The 16,795-nt window shown below is 36.8% G+C and overlaps 1 protein-coding gene and 1 pseudogene across 1 annotated transcript in view; both read left to right on the top strand.

Annotated features, from left to right (window-relative positions):
• The window catches only part of RPAP2 (RNA polymerase II associated protein 2), a 99,120-nt gene that overhangs the window by 67,747 nt on the left and 14,578 nt on the right, over nucleotides 1-16,795 (top strand). The window lies entirely within an intron of this gene.
• LOC115298264 lies at nucleotides 1,834-2,017 on the top strand (annotated as a pseudogene).

Genomic DNA, 16,795 nt, shown 5'->3' with positions numbered 1-16,795 from the left:
GAAGCAGATATTTTTACAAATAGGTTTTTTTTTTTAATAACACCATGCACTTATCTTTCCTATACTGGTTCTATTTTCAGTTTTATATTTAGTTGAATGACTACTTGATTAATGCCTGCCTCTCACATTCAACTTGAAAATTTTAGGGACTGGTTCTTTGTCTGATTTTATTCACCATTATGTACTTAGCTTAGTGCTTAATTATAGATTCACAATAAATATCTGGCAGTGAATGAGTGAATGTATGAATGAGATTAATTAGGAAACTATTCTTTCTTGCTCTTTGTTGACACCTTCCCTCCTGCCTACAACTGCTTACTCATCTTTAAAGTTTAAGAAACAAAACAGAAGAAACACTTTTATCCTTTGTCCTTAACCTCACTGACCCCCACAGACTATCAACAAACTTCCTGAAGAATTAGTCTGCTATCAGTGATTCCAATGCTTTTTATTAATCTCTTGCATTCTCATTCTTGCCCACACCATTTATGAAATTGATTTTCTCAGACTGAAGTAGTAACAGCCTAGTTAACCAAAGACCAATGAGGCAATGAACTAAAATGATTACAATGAAAATTAAATGGGAGAGACCTATAGATGATAAGAGACATTACAACTTGAGAATTGACAAGGTTTAGTGGTGTGGGAGGTGGATAGATAGTGATGTCAAAATATTGGCACTCTTAATTTCATTAGGCTTCATATTATTGCGCTTTGTAGGTAATTGCATTTATTTTTACAGATTGAAGGTTTGTGGCAACTCTGCTTTGAGCAAGTCTATTAGCACCATTTTCCAACCTCTCACCATCTGCTACCCACCTCGTGTCTGTCACATTTTGGTGATTCTTGCAGTATTTCAAACTTTTCATTATTACTATATTTGCTATGGTGATCTATGATCAGTCATGACTCACTGAAAGCTCAGGTTATAGCATTTTTAAATTATTTTTTAATTAAGGCGTATATTTTTTTAGATATAATACTGTTTCGTGTAATAGACTACAATATAGTGTAAGCATAACTTTTATATGCACTAGGAAACCAAAAAAATTATTTGACTTTCCTCCTTTGGTCTCTAACCAAACCCTTAGTATCTCGGTATGCCTGTATTAAGACAGATGACTGGGAAAATACCGGTGCCTTTAGGTAAAGAGGTAGGGGGAACTAATTTTAAGAGATGGTGCATTTGGAGGTATCTGAGTGGCTCCATTGGTTCAATGTCCAACTTCAGCTCGGTCATGATCTCACAGTTCATGAGTTCAAGCCCTACACTGGGCTCTGCTAACAGCTCAGAGCCTCAACCTGCTTCAAATTCTCTCTCTCTCTCTCTCTCTCTCTCTCTCTCTCTCTCAAAAATAAACATTAAAAAAATGGTTCATATGATCTAATACTTGCTCTTCAAGCACTGAGTCTGTTCCTGTTCAGTTTAGGGTTCCAGCAGATTATTTAGTGGGTGGTTCCCCAGTTAGGGGAATTGGAACTAAAGAATGATAAGGAGTCCACCTATGTCCCATGCCCAGGCTCAGCGGCCACTCTGCCCAGAGTTGGACCAGTGCCCCAGCATGGACCCTGAGCACTGTGGGAAAGGTGGTAGCACCCAGGGGCCTTGACTCAGCTTGCTGGAAGGAAATTTGGATACATCTATAAGGAGAGGAATAGGATGGACCTGAGGAGAAGCAGTAAAGGAGGGCATTGTGGATCCTTTGGAACCAAAGACTGGAACACACAAGACCTCTACCAAGTGAGGGTTCACGAGCACACTCCTTTGCCAAAATCTTGGCAAATAGTCTTTCACTGTGCAATTGTGTCTTAGACATTGTGTTACTTGTTATCATGATCGTGCTTGGCTAGATGCTTCTTGTTTCCCTTGGCTGTTATATGGGCACATTTCTGGAGTTCATGCCTCCAACTCTGAAGTGGAAAGAGAAGAGCCCTGTTCAGTAGAGCAAGGCATGACTGAGGAGCTGGGCTTTGGTTGAAGAACCACAGCTATAAGAATCATATGGAAGGGATATAAGTATCCCCCAGGAGAGATCCTGGTGGAGATTAGCAAAGTTAATTCTAAAGTAATGCAGTTCTGAAGCTCCCCTGACCAGCTGTAAGCCGTACAGTTCCTGTTGTCGTAAATTATTTTGTCACATCTTATGTAAAAAGTTAACAAACTTTTAAAAAAAATGGGAATGAAAATCAGAAAGCTAGTTTTTGGATTCAGCACTGAAATGGTGAATTGGCAGAGATAGAGGGTGTTAAATGCAGAGTCAAAATGAGAGAACCTGGGGAACAGCCACATCCATGCCAAGGATGCCTAAGCACTCCAGAGAGAGCAGAAAGAGGAGGGACACCAGCTATGTGCAGCACTATACCAGATTTTTTAACATACATTATTTTATTTGATTTTCACAATCCAGTGAGGTCAGTAGTGGTGTCCCACTTCTCAGAAGAAGAAATAGACTCTAGGAAGACAAGTACTTTGTCCAAGGTCCCATCTGGGACTCACACTCAGACCTGTCTGACTTCAAAATGCATGCACTTTTCTCAGCACAGTGTACTTCAGAAAAGTATATATCCAACCAGAACACTGTCAAGAAATCCAAAGCACGTGTCAGGTTTAAGAAAGAAGTGGTAAAGACGCTTCTGAGAACCAGGTATTTATCCTCTGTTGAAAAAAAGGCTATGGCTTTGGGAACTGGGTGGTTGTAGGTGACCTTCAAGAAAGCAGTTTTTTTAGAATGATAGGCATTGAGACCAGATTGCAACGGTTGCTGCAGTAGACAAGTGTAGATTATGTTGACCACTCTTTCCATATGGTAGCCAGAAGGGGAAAGGGGAGCGATTATAACTCAGGGTGACGTGGTAAATCTGAAGAAGACTTCTCAGGACAGTGGAGGCCTTAGGAGTGTTGGTGGCAGCAGGCAAGGAGATGTTAGAATCAGGAGTACTGAAAAGATATAGGGCAACTGACAGCATACAGGCCGTGAAGAAACTGGGAATGTCATCAAAAGCAAATACATGTATTAATTTTTTCTTCTCTGAACCCTGTCTCCCACCTCTCTTTCCCACTTTTTCCTCAACATGTTTCTTTCTCCTTGCCTTGAATGTAATATTTGCTAACATTCTGCCTTCTGCACTTAGTTTCAAAAGTGAATGAACCAAACCTTACAGATTTCTTCTTCTAAAACCCATGTTAGTATTATTGCTTCATTACTTGCTCTGATTGTTACCCCCCCTCCCCAAGTCAGTGATCTTCCCAAGGAGAATTAATTTAAGGAAGCTTTTCTAAGCTTGACTTATATACAACCACTATGTTCAATTCTGGTGACTAATTTTTCTTCATATTCATGATGTTTACCTTTCCTGTCCTCATCTTTCATGACCCACAAATCATTCCTAGGGACATATACACGTACTTCATACGCAAACGTGCATACCCGTGTGCGTGCATGCGCACACATACACACACACATTTCCAAATGAAAATAAGAGGCTTTCCATTCATCCTTTTTTTTTTTTTGGACAATGCATAAGCAGTAATAAGCCTGGAAAGGTGCTTACAATAAGTGAGGTAAGTTTGAAACTGTTTTCTTACCAAAACATACGCTCCTTCAGCCAAGAACATTGTCTACATGACTTTAGTCTCCCTGGTGCCAGGCACTCGATCTCTCAATCCGGCACTTATTAAGTAAAGTACTCAGTGAGTATGTGTAGAATAAAGCAAATGAATGGAGGGATAGGAATGACTTGGATAAATTATTGTTGATGTTATAGACTTAAACACAGAATTGGTAGCACTTGTAAAATTGCATTGCACAGGAAAAAACAAAATAGTTGCTTACGATTATGGGTGAAAGGAAGGACAGTGACCCTGTGTCTCTGTAATGATTCATATTTTCCAGGGTGGGTAGTCTGATAAGGGTGTGACTGTTTAGCCTAAAAAGAATTGCTGCTTCTAGCCAAATCTAGCATTGCTTTTTTGCAAATAGATTTTTATAAAATCTTTAATAAAATTAATGAAAAACAAAGCTAGATGTAAATAATAGATTTTTAACTCCTATAATTATAAAATTGGTGAACATTTAAATTTTTTTAATGTATCTTTGATTTAAAGACCTGATAGATTCCAAATACTGCTTTTTTCTTATGTACCATGAACTTACTCTTTTATCTTCTATGGACTAATAAACGATAAAATAGAAGAATTGGTTATAGAGCAATTAATCAAGTATAGTATGCCACTAAATCTTTTATTTAGTGCATCACAGACACAATTCTGGAGAATTCTTTAAATGTTTTACATGTTGGTATTTGTTCGTTGAATTGGAAGCATTTATCAAATATTAATGGGTCCTAATGGAAAATTTTACTCTAGAGGCAAACTCTTTCTTTAACTAGTTTTATGAATGTATTTTATTAACTAGTCTTGCAAACTTGAATGACAGTTTTTAGGAGAAAAAATGATTATTCCCAGGTGTATCAAATGTTTGTTAAATTCAAGATCCTAATTGCCTAGTGTGTTTTTCCTCTGTTGTCTTTCAGTACTTCCGTTTAGATTGTACTTAACACCTTTTTAATATTCTTCCTGCCTCTGACTTTTCTCATTCTGATAGTTCTAGTTTAACACTAAAGAAACATAGTTCTTGGAGGCAAAATTCAAATGTTTTTGTTTTACTCCTTGTTTAAATATTTTTACAAAGCTTTAGAGAAGATTTTAAGGCCAAAGGGTAAATGAGCCTTGACATTATATTACTGCTATTTGTGTTGATCCATTATCCATTTTGAATGAAGAGTTTGAGAGTTAGCTTTCTGTCATTTTAGTACAACTAGAAAAGGTATACTCTGTCTTAAAACATGGGACATATCAAAAGACACAATTCTTAATGCTGAATATTCCAGTGGAGCAGAAGTACCTGGAAAACTACTACAAACTGCTTGGTGAACACCTACGACTTCTGTGGAAGTGAAGTCATGTTCTAGTAATTGAATTGCCTGTACTATTTCAGAGTTCTGTCTACTTACTGATTTTTCTTTCCATTGAGTTTTTAGGGCCCCACATTATGATGTTCTTTATCACATGGAAGTTTTTAATTACAGTGAGTGGCAAATCAGCAACACTGCAAAGATGTTTTGTAAGAATAAAGCAATTGCCAGGTTATAACTAGTATTCTTAGGATTTCATTGCAGAGAAAAATGCTCATCTCAAAAGATATTTACAGAACTTTCACATGCTCCCCCATATTACACACAAAAAATATCTGTGTATAAGTAGACCATGTAGTAGCACAAACTCCTGTTGTTCAGAGGTCAGCTGTACATTAAAAGTAGGAATAGATATGTATTCTTTACCCAAGGGGAAAAAATGCACATTTGGAAAAAAACTTTTTCTATAATTGGAAGAAATATGTAAACTCTTAAATCTGAGATTAAGATGATGAAGTAGAGTTAGCAAATGTTGATTTCTCTTTTGAGAAACTTAATGTTAAGGGTAGGAGAGAGATGGAACAATTTGTTTTGAAAGGATACTTAAGCATGTTAACAGAGTGTGGAGAAGGAGCCAGTAAAGAAAAATAATCTGAGATTGAGAATGAGATGGAGGGATAGATGTATACTATGGAGTAGGATCCCAGAGGAGGCACAAAGAAATGGACTCCTGGTCACAGCAGATGGAATAGCTTAAGTAGACTGGAAGAAAATAAGTGAGGAATAATGTGGCTATAGATAAGTTTATAAGTAGCAAGGAGAGACTTTTAAATGATGCCTGACAACTTTATTTTTTATGAACTAGGATATGAAGTTGTGTTCTCAGAGTCCAGAGATGATGGTTGAATAGAGAGTGAAAATAGTGGTACCGGAGTAGTCATTAAGAGGATCTGGAAGAGAACCTATTCAGAGTCAGAGAAAATCAACAAGTGACAGTGAGTACTCAGAAATTTCCAGAGATCAAGTGACCACCTACCCCCAGTGGTTGGTGGTCAGCCATACTGCTGTAGGTGTGGCTAAGGTCAGCTATACCATTGATCACAGCTTGTAGTTCTCATGAATAGGAAAATTAAGGATGCAAGGGATTCAGAAGAGAGCAGGTGAGAGGTTAGTTCAAGAAATTGGCACAAATAATAATTGGTAGAGGATAATGGAGTTATCTTAGAAAGAACATTAGTCATCCCAAAGATTTCTTGTGTCTCTTCCCCCAAAGTTGTATCTTCACCTCTCACGTTACACTTAGGTTACAGACCAAACTTTATTTTGGGTGGGGCATCTACATTTGGATATCCCTCGGGCAATTCAAAGTCTCAGATCTGAGTTCATCTTTATAAAGTCCCTTATTTCTTTTAGTGACTTTTCCAACTTTGTAATTATCCAGAATTGAAAGCTGACCAGTTGGTGCTTCTCTTGCCCTTATTTCCCCTATCTACTCGGTTGCTAAGTCCTACCTTTGTAACTTCTCTTACCTAGTTGTTTTTCTTTCTCAGTACTGTTGACTTACTTCAGGCTTTCATTACTTGCCTAGACTCCTGCAATTATAACCTTCCCAAACAGGTTTCCTTGCGATGTGTCTTTTCTTTCAACTAGTCCATCCTTCCTCCACCTTTAAGAATCGTTTCACTAAAGCTTAATCCTGATTAGGGCAGGCCTTTGTTCAGAAACCTAGTGATGCCCCAGTTCATACCATGCAATTTTGCTTGAAATTCGAGGCTCTCTTAAAGTGGTCCCAAACTGCTTCTCCAACTTCTGTGTTCTTAAATTGTATCCCTACAAACATCTTTGTTGGCACTCTGAACTGTTTAAAATGTCTTTTCTCTTGACATCTGTCTGTCCTAGCCTCCAAGTCCCAGTTCAGATGTTACTGCCTACTTGGAAGCCTTCGTGAACCTCCCAGAGGTTGAAACATCTTCCTTTTATAAATTCCTACAGATGAGACCATTCTTTGTGACTGTATTATCTTCAGCCTTGTTTTATACCTGTTTATGCAAAGATCCCATTTCCTTTGCTATTCAGTTTCTTCCAGCTATGTAAGTAACAAGCATAAACATAATCAGAACTGCATAGATTTATACCGTTGAGAAATTTACATGGTTCTCAACATTAGTTGTATATTGGACTCACATGGGAAGCTTTTAAAAATATCAGTAACTGATTCAAAGATTTTATTCACTGGTCTGGGATGGGGCCTTGGCATATGTATTTTTTAAGTTACCCAAGTGGTTGTAATTTGTACAGACAGAATTGAGAACTGCTATCCTTAATTCTAGGGCAGTTATTAGTATGTGAGGGCTATGCTAAATCAGTCTGCTAGGATTTGCTTGCTTCATGGCACTTCTTAGCTTTCTTCTGAAGTTTTCAATTAAGTTAATGGTGTTGGAAGGTACTTTTTGGCTGTCATAGAGAAAAGATGAATTAGAAACATAAACTTGTCAGTTTTCATCAGCACATTTTATTTTGTAATGACAGATTTCAGAAATTATTTGAAGAGCATGTACAAGTTGGCTTTTGAAATAATAAAGTATACTCAGTTCTTAAAATGAATCAGACATGTGAGCTTGTGCGGTATAGTGGTTAGAAGTGTGGACTGGTGGGAGTACTTCTGGGTTATTTGCTCATCTCTTACTGACTGTGTGACCTTAAGAAAGTCACTTGGGCCTCACCTTGAGAGTTAACACTTGCTGCAACTTCACAGAAAGGTTAAAGACCAACCAGTTAGTTTCATAAAGAAAAAAAAAATCTTTTTACAAACTTGGAAATCACTGATGTTTCATATGTTTGATTCAGGAGTCGAGATCTTGCCACAAAGGGAACAACTGGGGGGAAAGAACTGGCATTTCTTAAAGGGAAATGAATTCACTTGCTCTACTTTAGAAATCTACCCATCACCCATTTTAAAGTATCTGAATTCCTTTTCAATTGTAAAGCCATGTTTCCTGTCTATATAAAAACATCATCAGCAGTTTAGGAAAGTGTCAAGAAGTAGTACCTCTGCCCAGGACCCCGCCCATGTTGATGTATGGGAAAAGAAAAGCTGTTCCTAAGGAATGGCTTTTTGGTTCTTTCCCTGTGCCCAAGGGTGTTTTATTACTTCAGGGAGGAAGCCAGGGGCCACGTATTACATGAATGTTTTTACAGAATTACTGACAGAATTGAATATTCTTCCTCATTCTCCCTAATAAGAAACAAGCAAGGTGGAAAAAAGAGTTATGTTAAATAAAAAATCCTAATTACTTGCATGCTAAGGAGCCCTGCATTATACATGTAAAATTCCTTTTCAAAGTTTATACTAGAATTTTTTTTGAAATCTGAGAGATGCATTTTGCAAAATGTCTTGGGTTTGTGTGAACCCTCAAATTTCTGAAAATAGATGACATTTTGACCCACTGTGTTACATACTGGTCACAGCTTTCTTTTGTTTCAGTTTTGAGTGTGTGTATGTACAGACAGAGATATTCTGGTTTAATCCTTATCATTTAGCACTTGTTCATGTAGAGAAGGAGGGAAAATCCCAATTCATTTTTTAGTAGAAGATAAAATATGCGTGAAGTAACAATTGTTACTGCAAAAAGAAAGATGACTTTGAAAGAAAGGTAAGCAAGATGACTGTGTGATAAAGGTGTTCAATTTTTGCACTATTCTTAACCAGTATGACCCTGGATAAACCCCTTTACCCTGTCCAAAGCCTCAGGTACTTCAGCTGTCAAAAGGAAACTTGCTGGATAGATTGAGACTAATTCCCACTTGAGGAAGTTAAGTGGGTGATGTAGGCTTATAAAATAAGACCATGCAGTTAAACTTCATCATTTAGAGTGTACACTTACCCAGGCCATTAGTACTAAAGATACCTCACCTGTCCCAGAAGACTTTTGTTTTTGTTTTAGTCTAAGTCCCCCAAGGGTCAGGTATTGTAGATATCTGTTCTCTTGTAACTGGCAACGTGACAAGCCAAGTGCCTGTGCGTGCTGCTTGCCTTCTCCTTCCCAGCACTAACTTCTGAAGGATGAGAATGAATGTTTAGACATTTCTCTTAAGCCCAGCATTATCTTTTAGCAGTCTCTGCATGTTCATCACCTTTATGCATGGTAATCAGCAGAACAGGTTTCCCTACTGCAACAGAACTCTGTGTGAACCCAGTAATTTCTCAAATCTGATAGGTATAGAAAAGTATGTGGCTTTTCACTTCCTGTCCCTTCCTCCAACCCCAAACCATGCTTTCTGGTGACATTTATTCACATAGACATTCTCAAAGCTCTTTCTTAAGACTGTTGACTTTGAGGAGCGTTGTTCAGTATCATTTTATAGTCTAATGGTTTTGATTCTGTGAGTTTGGAAATCAAAAATAAAGACTTGGGAAATTCTAAGAGTTGTTGATTCTCTCCTAGTTTTGAGGGCAAGGTTAAAGGATGTTTGTGCTATATCATCTCAGGCTAATGCCTGTGTGATTTTCACACATATCACCCAGATTATTCAGGAAAAGATAATCCAGACTGTACCATGATTTCCAGTGCTCCAGGACTCTGTTATCCACATAACACATAATGAGTGCGAATGAGTGAAGCAGTAGGTACCACGAGGGGGAAGGCCATTTAAAAATTCAGGTTCATTACTGACTTTTATTGCACTGCAGGAGATGGATAACAGAGTTCCCTCAGTTGTTTAGCTCTACTGTTCACTAAACCACAGCTTTAACTCTTTATATAGCTTTCACTGTTGAGAGGATACAACCAGTGACTCACAATTAGAGGGGACTTCTCAGGCCTGATCAAGTGTCCGTACACCTCTAGGGGTGCCTGGCTGGCTCAGTCAGTGGAACATGTGACTCTTGTACGTGAGAGCCCCATGCTGGGTGTAAAGACTACTTAAAAATAAAACATTAAAAGGAAAGTTTGTACAGCTCTAAATCCTTGGATATAAGAGTTTTTCTTAAATGCCACTTTCTATTTTAAAATATCTCTCTTGTTTCACTTGTCAGAATTTTTAAAGTCCTTTCACTGCTGTGTATAAATCCTTTTAACCAGATGTTTGATAGTTCAGTAATAACAAATGAAAGGTACTGTTTTAACGTGACATGCATTCTCTCTTTTTGAGGTGCAGCATATGGGGAGCAGTCAGCTAAATAAAGGTCTTTTCAGTAAGATGCAGTTTGACATGTGGCTCTTTGCTTTTGTTGTCGTACCATTTACCATATGGTAAAGAACTTCCTATATAAGGCTGCATGTCTTTTCAGAATAGAGATTTGAATCAGTGGAGTTTTAAAGAAAAGCTTCCTTTCTTGTTTGTGATTTATACATTGCAAGGTATTATGTCGTTTTTTTTCTAATTATATTCTCAAGCATAGAGACTGTGGTAAGCCATACTTTTACTGTCACCTTTAGAGGTTTTTATTCCTACTTAAAAGCACTCGAAGGAAATAAATTGAAACATAAAAATCTTTTGTTTTTACTTATGACCAATCACGTTTTCTGATGATTTTTTTTTTTAAGGTATTTCCTACATCAGGGCACCTAGGTGACTCAGTCAGTTAGGTGGCCAACTCTTGATTTAGGCTCAGGTCATGATCTTGCTTTTGGTGAGTTCAAGCCCCATGCCGGGCTCTGTGCTGACAGGGCTGATCCTGCTTGGGATTCTCTCTCTTTCTGCACCTCTCCTGCTCTCTCTCCCTCAAAATAAACATCTAAAAAAAAGTATTTCCTACATAAAACACATAAATACCAACTGGAGTGTATTACTTTTTTTTTTAAGTAGTAGTAGTCATTGGGCTTTATTTAATATTCACTACAAATTTCAGGACTAGAATAGAGGCTTGAGGCCCTTTCAGTATGTAATCGGGATGGGAGGTCTTTCATGAAAAAGTAAAAGAGATAAGTGATTAGCATATCATGATTAATAGTGCACAGACAAGGGGTTAAGAGGAAAGGAGGAGTCTGGGGAGTCAGTTAAATAAGAAAAGGGGGGAGGGGAAGTTTGATAAGATCCTGAGATAGTACTTCAAAGATAACAAACATGAAAGATTTTATTTTGTGGTGTCTTTCTGTCAGGTGGGATGTATGTTGTTGTTTTGAAGTAATGAATTTGGACAGTATGTATATTCTAGGGCAGTACATTTTAGGAAAACAAGAAACTAGAAGGGTTTAGGGAAGAATATCAATCTCAATAAGGAGCAATCAGATGGCATTCAGGAGGAAAGATTAAAAGGACTTGGAATTGAGAACTGTTTTCAAGAATATGAAGGAATGACTTTTAAAAGCTTGCCCCCAAAAAGTTCCATGAAGGAGAAAACAAAATTTTGCAAGAGACATTTAGTTTACATATGAGGAACAGTGTCTAGAACTTAAAGTTTGTTATCCATTACAGCATGCTGCACACAGAGGTGTAGAACCCCCCCTCCTTCAAGAACATGGGGATAATTTATTTGCAGTCTTGTGTAAAGGGATCAAATCACTATGTTAAGGAAGGATCAATTGTGTTTTCTTAGATCATTTAACTTTTTTCTTTGCATTTATTTTTTTATTGAAGTATAGTGGATATACAATGTTAAATCAGTTTCAGTTGTACAACATACTGATTCAACAACTCATACGTTACACTATCCTCATCACAGTTATAACTACTATTTGTCACCACACACTATTATAATACCATGGGCTATATAATACCTATGCTGTACCTTCTATTTTAAGTCTATTTATTTATCTTGAGGGAGAGAGAAAGAAAGAGTATGAGCAGGGAAGGAGCAAAGAGAGGGGGTGGGGGGGGGGGGAAATTCCAGGCAGCCTCCGCTCTCTCAGCACAGAGCCTGACACTAGAGATCATGAGGCCTGAGCCAAAATCAAGCACTTAACTCAGATGCACCCCCCCATGCCATACCTTTTATCCCTGTGACTTATCTCCTGTATCTCCACTTCCCCTCAGCCCCCTCCCCTCTGGCAACCACCAATTTGTTCTCTGTATTTGTGGGTCTGTTTCTGCTTTTTGTTTCTTTGTTCATTTGTTTTGTTTTTTTTAGATTCCACATATAAGTGAAATTACATGTTACTTGTTTTTCTCATTTTCCCCTGAGTCTTATACCCTCTAGGTCTATCCATGTTGTTGGAAATGTCAAGATCTTGTTCTTTTTTATGGCTGAGTACTAATCTAGTGTGTGTGTGTGTGTGTGTGTGTGTGTGTGTGTGTGCGCGCGCACGCGCGCACGTGCACCATAGCTTCCTTATCCACCAATGGACACTTGGGTTGCTTCCATATATTGGCTATTGTAAATAATGGTGTAGTAAACTTAGGGGTACTTAACTTTTTGAATTAATGTTTTTGCTTTTTTGGGGGGAGGGGGGTAAATACCTAGTACTGGAATTACCAGATTGTGTGGTATTTCGATTTTGAGTTTTTAAAGACCTCCATACTGTTTTCCCCTGTGGCTGTATCAATTTATGTTTCCACCAATAGTTCATGAGGTTCCTTTTTCTCCACATTGTCTCCAGTGCTTGTTTTTTTTTTTTTTATTTAAGCCAATCTGACAGGTAAGGTGATATCTCTTTGTAGTTTAAATTTGTATTTCCATGATGACTACTGATGTTGAGCATCTTTTCATGTGTCTGTTGGCCAGATGTGTATCTTCCCTAGAAAAATTTCTCTTTAGGTCCTCTGCCCATTGTTTAATCAAGTTGTCTTTTTTGGTGTTAGGTTGTATAAGTTCTTCATGTATTTTGGACATTAACCCTTTATCAGATCTATCCTTGCAGATACCTTCTCCCATTCAGTAGATTGCCTTTTCATTTTGTTGATGGTTGCCTTCACTGTGCAAAAGTTTTTTATTTTGGTGTAGTTCCAATAAGTTTTTCACCACTGAGTATGATGGTAGCTGTGGGTTTGTTATATATGGTTCTTATCTGTGTTTGTTTCTCTTGGCTGAGGAGATGTATCTAGAAAAATGTTGGTAAGGTCAATGTCGAAAAAGTTACTGCTTATGTTTTCTTCTAGGAGTTTTCTGGTTTCAAGTTTCACATTTAGGTCTTTATTTTGAGTTCATTTTTGTGTATGGTATAAGAAACTGGTCCAGTTTTGTTAATACGATTTATTGAAGGGGGAAAAAAAAAGGCCCTTCCCCATTGTATATTCTTGCTTCCTTTGTTGTAGATTGACCATATATGCATGGGTATATTTCTAAACTCTCTGTCCTGTTCCACTGATGTGTTTTTGTGCCTGTACCATAATATTTTGATCACTGCAGCTTTGAAGTATATCTTGAAATCTGGGATTGTGATACCTTCAGCCTTGTTCTTCTTTCTCAAGATTGCATTGGCTCTGTTGGGGTCTTTTGTGGTTCCATACAAATTTTGGGACTATTTATTGTAGTTCTGTGAAAAATGCCATTGGCATTTTGATAGGGACTACATTGAATCTGTAGGTTGCTTTGGGTAGTATGTGCATTTTAATAATATCAATTTTTCCAATAGATTCCACTTGTTTGTGACATCTTCCACTTCCTTCGTCAGTGTTTATAGTTTTCAGAGTATACCTCTTTCATCTGTTTGGTTAAATTTATTCCTAGGTATTTTGCTCTTTTTGATACAACTGTAGGTGAGATTGTATTCTCAGTTTCTTTCTCTGCTACTTCATTATTAGTATATAGAAATGCAGTATATGTCAGTATAGTCATATTGTATCTTGCCACCTTACTGAATTCATTTATTCTAATAGTGTTTTGATGGAGTCTTTAGGGTCTTCTAGATAAAGTGCATGTCATCTGTAACTAGTGACAGTTTTACTTCTTCCTTACCAATTTGGAGGCCTTTTATTTTTTTCTTATCTGATTGTACTATGTGGCAAGAATAAAAGTGGCAAGAATGGACATCCTTATCATGTTTTTGCTCTTAAAGGAAAAACTTTCAGTTTTTCACCAGATTATGATGTTAGCTGTGTGTTTGTTATGTATGGTCTTCATTGTATTGAGGTATATTCCCTCTAAACATATTTTGTTGAGAGTTTTTATCATGAACAGATACTGAGTTTTATCAAATGTCTTTCTGCATGTATTGAGATGATCATATGGTTCATCCTTCATTTTGTTAATGTAGTATATATCATGCTGATTTGTGTATATGTAATTTCTGAAATAAATTTCACTTGATCATGGTGAATGATCTTTTTCGTGTATTGTTATGTTCAGTTTACTAACAAACTGATTTTTATATTTACAGATTTTTACGTCTATGTTCATTAGGTACATTGACCTGTAGATTTCTTATTATATAGTGTCTTTGTTTAGTTTTGGTATCAGGATAATGTTGGCTTCAGAAAATGAATTTGGAAGTTTTCCTTCCTTTTCTTGTTTTGAATCATTTGGGAAGAGTAGTTATTAACTCTTATTTAAATGTTGGGTAGAATTCATCTATGAAGCCATCTAGCCTTCAAATTTTGTTGTTTTGGAGAGATTTTTGATTATCCCATTAGTTAACTAGTAATTGCTATGTGCACATTTTATATTTCTTCCTCATTCACTTTTTGGAAGATTGTATATTTCTAGACACTTAATTTCTTCTCAGTTGTCTCATTTATTGGCATATAATTTTTCATAATAGCTTCTCCTAATTTTGTATTTCTTTGTTGGTTATTATTTATTTTCATTCCTGATTTTATTTATTTGAGTCCTCTTTTTTCTTTTGATGAGTCTGGCTAAATGTTTATCACTTTCATCTTTTCAAAGAAGCAATAAGTTTCATTGCTTTCTTTTTTCTTTTTTCTTTTTTTTTTTTTTGGTCTCCATATCATTTAATTCTGCTCTGATCTTTATTATCTCCTTCCTTCTGCTAATTTGGGGCTTTGTTTGGTCTTTCTTTTTCTAAGGTTTGATTGTTTACTTGAGCATTTTCTTCTTTCTTGGTAGGCCTGTATATCACTGTAAACTTTTCTCTTAGAACTGCTTTTGTGCATCCCAAAGATTTTGGATCATTGTGTTTTCATTTCCATTTGTCTCCATGTATTTTTTAATTTCCTCTGTGATTTCTTGGCTGACCTATTTGTCATTTAGAAGCATGTTGTTTATCCTCCATGGGTTTTGTGTTCTTTCCAGATTTTTTTTGTGTATTTAAGGCCTCGTTTCATACCATTGTGGTTGGAAAATATGCTTGATAAGATTTCAATCTTTAATTAAACTTATCAAGACTCATTTTATGGCTTAACATATGATCTGTTCTGGAGAATGCTTTAGGTGCACTTGAGAAGAATGTGTATTCTGCTTTGGGATGGAATGTTCTGTGTCTCTCTCATAAGCCCATCTAGTCTAATGTATCATTCCAAGCCACTGTTTCTTTATTGATTTTCTGTCTGGATGATCTATCCATTGATGTAAGTGGAATATTAAAGTCCTCTACTATTACTGTATTCTGTTATTTTCTTCCTTTATGTCTGTTAATATTTGCTTTATGTATTTTGGTGTTCCTGGATTTACAATTTACAGTTATTATATCCACTTGTTGGATTGATCCCTTTATCACTATGTAATGCCCTTCTTTCTCTCTTGTTAAAGTCTTATATTTAAAGTATAAGTGTTATACCCTCCCTTTATTTTCCACTTTCATTTGTAGGGTTATATGTTCTTCCATCCTTTTACTTTCCGTCTGTATCTTTAGATCAGATGTGAGCCTCTTGTAGGCAGTATAGTAGATGGATTTGTTTTTTTACCCAATCAACCCTGTCTTTTAATGGGAGTGTTTAGAACATAATTTAAAACAATCATTGGTAGGTATGAACTTACTGCCATTTTGTTCATTGTTTTCTGGGTTTTGTTTTGTTTTTAGAATTCTTCTCTGTCCATTTCTTCTTTTGCTCTCTTCTCATGTGATTGATAGATTTCTTTCGTGTTAGGCTTGGATTCCTTTCTTTTTATTTTTGTGTGTGTGTACCTGTTAAAGGATTTTGGTTTGTGGTTACCATGAGGTTCATGTGTAACATCCTAATTATATAGCAGTCTGTGTTAACTTGATGGTTGCTTAAGTTCAAACACATTCTGAAAGCACATTTTTCCTCTTCCTCTTCATGTTTTACATATAATATATTTTACATTTTTATTGTCTTAGTCCCTTAAATGATTTTTAGATATAATCAATTTTACTACTTTTAAAAGAAATTTTAATTCCATAGAGTTAGTACACACAGTGGTATATTAGTTTCAGGTATATAATAGTAGTAATTCAAGAAATCCACACATTGCTCAGTGCTCGTCACAATAAGTGTACGTTAATCCCCTTCACCTGTTTCATCCTTCTCTCCTCCACCATCCTCCCCTCTGGTAACTCTCTCTCGGTTGTCTGTAGTGAAAGAGTCTGTTTATTTGGCTTGTCTCTTTCCCCTTCCCCTTTGTTCATTTTTTTTAATTCCATTTATGAATGAAATCATATGGTATTTGTCTTTTTGTGACTGCCTTATTTATCTTAGCATTATACTCTCTAGCTCCATCTATGTCATTACAAATGGCAAGATTTCATTCTTTCTAATGAGTGAATAATACTCTGTGTGTGTGTGTGTGTGTGTGTGTGTGTGTGTGTGTGTGTGTGTATACATACTGCTCTATCCATTCATCTATTGATAGCTATATGGGCTGCTTCCATAATTTGGCTATTGTAAATAATGCTACAGGGCGCCTGGGTGGCTCAGTCGGTTAAGCGTCCAGCTTCTGCTCGGGTCATGATCTCGCGGTTTGTGGGTTTGAGCCTCACGTCGGGCTCTGTGCTGACAGCTAGTTCAGAGCCTGGAGCCTGCTTCAGTTTCTGTGTCTCCTCTCTCTGACCCTCCCCTGCTCATGCTGTCTCTTTCTGTCTCTCAG

This window comes from Suricata suricatta, chromosome 8, assembly GCF_006229205.1.
Source record: "Suricata suricatta isolate VVHF042 chromosome 8, meerkat_22Aug2017_6uvM2_HiC, whole genome shotgun sequence".
NCBI classification, from domain to species: domain Eukaryota; kingdom Metazoa; phylum Chordata; class Mammalia; order Carnivora; family Herpestidae; genus Suricata; species Suricata suricatta.
This window is presented reverse-complemented; position numbering and strand designations above follow the sequence as displayed.